The 4,533-nt window shown below is 44.5% G+C and overlaps 1 pseudogene; it reads right to left on the minus strand.

Annotated features, from left to right (window-relative positions):
• Positions 1 to 2,782: 2,782 nt before the first annotated feature.
• LOC114922737 lies at positions 2,783 to 3,855 on the minus strand (annotated as a pseudogene).
• Positions 3,856 to 4,533: the final 678 nt, after the last annotated feature.

The raw sequence follows: 4,533 nt of genomic DNA on the forward strand, positions 1-4,533 counted from the left end.
TCAAGAGTTCTGCTTTCTTGGAAGAATTAATTGAGGCAATTCCTTACACAAGTCTTTAGTAATCTGTGATTTGTGTAGATTTAAACCCAGAGGTCCCTGAATAAGGGAATAATCACGTCAGCAATTGAATGTCAGATCCAGGACTCTGAATGAACACTCAACTACCTTAAATGATCTTAATGTGATGATTCTTTAATCAACAAAGTTTGCTTGAGATATACATCAGGCAATTATATTTTTTCTCAACTGAAATTTAGATAGAGAATAGCAAACTATTTTCTCCTTGCCATTTTTGTTGGATTCTTTTTAATATGATGCCCACTGCTGACTCCTAGCAATTGCCTAGTAAGTCCCTGAGATTTTCTTGGCAAGATTTTGGAAGTGGTTTGCCATTGCCTGCTTCCTAGGGTAGAGAGAGAGAGAGAGGGTGGTGCCCAAGGCAGTACTACAAGTCACAATCTCCTGGTTTCTAGCCTGATACCCTAACCACTATAACAAACTGGCTCCCTATCACCTGAAAAATAAAATACCATGTATCATGCTGGCCTGAGTATTCTGGAAGTTGGTCCATATCTCCTAAAATTGCAGAGGTTGAAAAACAATGGGCTGGGAAAAACTAAAGTTAAATAACAAAACTAACTGATTATTGTGATATCAATGTTATTAAATATGATCCAAACTTAATGAAAATGTTAGCCTTTTTCTATTAAACTGGTATGAAAAGAAAAGGGAAAAAAGGGAAAAAAAACAAACAAAGAAAGAAAATTACAGGTAGTATTTGACTTATTACCACAACTGAGCTCAAAATTTCCATTGTTAAACAAAACGATTGTTAAGTGAGTTTTGCCCCATTCTATGGACTTTCTTGCCACAATTGTGAATCTTAAGTTTAAATTTAAGTTTAAATCGTGGGCGCTCCATCATTGGAGTCTTTTAAGAAGAGACTGAACAGGCATTTATATGAAATGGTATAGGATCTCCTGCTTCAGCAGGGGGTTGGACTAGAAGACCTCCAAGATCCCTTCCAGTTCTATTCCAGTTGATTGATTGATTGACTGAATGAATGAATCACTGCAGTTGTTGTTAGTAACAGGGTTATTAAGTGAAACTGACTTTCCCATTGACTCTGCTTGTCAGAATGTCCCCAAATCCTGGAATACCACAATCATCATAAATACTTGCTAGTTGCCAAGCATCTGAATTTTGGTCATGTGACAACGGGGATGCTGCAACAGTTGTAAATGTGAAAAACAGTCATGTCATCTATTTTGGTGCTGTTGTAATTTTGAATGGTTACTAAACAAATGGTTGTAAATCAAGGACTACTTTATAATACAATATCATATTAGTATTAGAGAAACTTATTTAAGATCATGTTTTCTCTCCTCTGCCTTCCAATCAATAAAGCAATACTAATGCCCTATTTCAATTGATGTTCTTGCTCACAATTGCCTCTAAGGGTATTATAGACCATACATTCCCAATGAACTCTTGAAAAAATTGGAGTACTGAAGAAGATTTCCATTCCAGCCACAACACATACAGTAAAAGCGTAGTGCCTAGCAGAATAAACTGCTCAGTGTACACACATGGAGAATGAGGCGTGGGGTATTACTTTATCAGCGGACAATGATGGAAGGTATAAAGATGGAACTTTTCCAAATTTACTGCATTTACATTTGCTAAACCACAGTTCTTCTAGACTGATCATATTCTAGAGAGATTTTGACCCATACTAGACAAAGACCCCATTAAATTCATAAATTTAGTTCTAAGTCATTATCCCAGACAACAACAATCTGGAGGGGAAAGATATAAAGTATTTGTCATAGAGAAAGGGGAAGTTCGATATTGTGATATAGTTTGACAGCAGACATGTTGGCATTTTGCAGAACAAAGGTGTTTTGCAATGTAAATATTGCAAATGACTTCTCTCTGTATTCAGAATAATGAAGGGGAATATTAGCAGTAGACATTGATTTCACCAATTGTAATAATGAGATATGCTGTGGCTATGGTGGCATTTCTAAACATGCTCAGCTTTAGAGAAGAAAGAAAAACAGTCAACAACAAAACATAAAGTTATTGCTTTTATTTATTTACTGTAGAAACTGTTGTGCTGCTCTTTGCCTGATGGCTTTCAGTAGTTTCCAGAAATGTCCCTGATATCCCTCCAGCATCTCTGGAAATCCTGTCAAATTGAGGAACTATACTAGAGATAATACCTAGAGATGTAAGCACAGAGACATACTTTCACCACATTTTCTGCGTTATAACACAAGCAATACACAAAATAGTCTGATTTCATCATATTTCATCAGCATAGTCAGATTTCATCAGCTGAATTTGCAAGCTTTCAGACACATCTAAAAATCTACATATTCATATATGGTGCCTTTTATGTAGTGGGTTGCTTCGATAGGCAAGGAGCAACACAGCATCATAGCATAGCTTTATTGTAACTGAAATAGAACTGCCCAGCGACAGGTAATGGCCGGTACTTATACACTTAAGACCTCAGGTGTTCATCCAATTACCTGCCTAGAATCTGCCACCCAAATATGAATGTTCCCGCCGAAATAGTTGGGATTAACCATCAAAGTCCCCTGAGGGCTAGCCTCGGCTTGACAGGAAATGCCCACTTAGCTTCTCCACAATGGGCGGGGGTCAATGACTTGCAAATCTCCAATACAGTACATAACACCCCTCCCCCCTTAGATGGCTGTCATCCTCGGTCTATTCAGCACTCGTAGTCCTTGAGGTAGGCTGGGGGACCTTGTGTTCAGGTGGACCAGCGCAATGCCTGGGAGACATCTGTCTCGGGGGGGGTATGATCCTGCTCCAGTCTACTAGACTCACGCTGTCCGTTCAAGTCGCCCGCCACCGCTGCTGACTCTCCCGGCTCTCGTGCCTCCGTCTCGCCCGAGGCGGCCACGGTAGACCTGGGGAGACTTGGGGCAACGTCGTCTCCCTGGGCGTCTGAGGAATTTTCTGGTACTTCCTCGGCGTCCACCCCCTGAGCAGTCTCCATTTGCCAACACCATAACTGGTTGATGTGGCATCTAACCACATGCTCATCCCCTAACATGACCTCGTACAACAAGGGCCCCTTTAACTTGATCACCCTGGCTGCCACCCAAAGCGCCCTGCCCCCATAGTTCCTGGCCCAGACCAAGTCACCTAGCTGCAAGTTCCTGGGTGGCTTGGGTTGATCTGTCTCTGCCGCTGCTCTATCTGGGTGAAGTCGGTTGAGCTTCGTCGTGAGCTGGTGACCCCACCTCAGCTCCGCTGGACTGCGACCCACCGTGGTGCAGGGGGTTGTGTGTTGGCACAGTAGGAAGTTCGCCAGGCGCTGATTCCAGTCCCCTGTGGTTATCTGCTTGAGCGACTCCTTTGTCGTCCTGACCATCCGTTCTGCCTGGCCGTTAGAAATTGGGTGGAACAGAGCGGATGTTGCATGCCGGATCATGTTGGCATTCAGGAAAGCCTGAAACTCTCCTGCTGTGAATTGTGTTCCGTTGTCAGACACAATCACATCTGGCAGACAGTGCGTGATGAATAGTCGGCGCAACTCATGGATGACTCTGGTTGTTGTCATCGATGAGACCGATACCACTTCCAGCCACATTGAATAGCTGTCCACTACGATGAGAAATACCTGCCCTTGGAATGGGCCCGCGAAGTCAATGTGTACACGCGACCTTGTGTGTGGGTGTGTGTGGTCTCCCAGCGATGCAGTGGTGTGTGTGGCATCTCTGGTCGGGTTTCTTGGCACACCTGGCAACTCCTAACCCGGTCCTCTATGTTCTTGTCCAGGCCTGGCCACCACAAATAGCTCCTGGGCAATGCCTTCATCCTCACGATTCTGGGATGCCCTTCGTGTAAGGACTCCAGCACCCTGTAGCGCAGGCTGGGTGGAACGACCACCCTGCTTCCCCACAGCACACAACCCTTGTGGGCTGACAGTTCGTCTTTCCTGCACGTCTAGTGCTGGAATTCGGGGCCTGGGTGGGTTTCTGGCCATCCCCTCAACACCTAGTTGAGAACGCGGCTAAATGTTTTGTCAGTGGCAATTTCAGCTGCTACATCCCCTGCGTTTCAGGTAAGTCCTGGATTGTTAGGATATGCGATGCTGGAGCTGGAGCTGGATCCGGATCAGTCTGTGGTAGGGGCAGTTGACTGAGCACATTGGCATGGCCCATTTCCCTTCCTGGCTTGTGGACTAACCTGTATGAGTAGGCAGCCATGAAGATTGACCAGTGCAGCATCCACGGGGACAAGATCTGTGGAGTCTGCTTGTCAGCCATGAAAAGGCCAAGCAGCAGTTTGTGATCTGTGTAAATGGTGAAGGATCGGCCATATAAGAAGTCGTGGAACTTCTTAAAGCCTGCAACAATGGCGAGAGCTTCTTTGTTGATTTGTGCATAGTTCCTCTCAACCGATGATAGTGTTCTGGAATAGTATGCAATGGGGGCCTCACGACCATCTGGCATCTGATGGCTTAGCACTGCCCCGATGCCGTATGATGAAGCA

This window comes from Protobothrops mucrosquamatus, unplaced genomic scaffold, assembly GCF_001527695.2.
Source record: "Protobothrops mucrosquamatus isolate PMUCROS unplaced genomic scaffold, P.Mucros_1.0 scaffold749, whole genome shotgun sequence".
Classification (NCBI taxonomy): Eukaryota; Metazoa; Chordata; class Lepidosauria; order Squamata; family Viperidae; genus Protobothrops; species Protobothrops mucrosquamatus.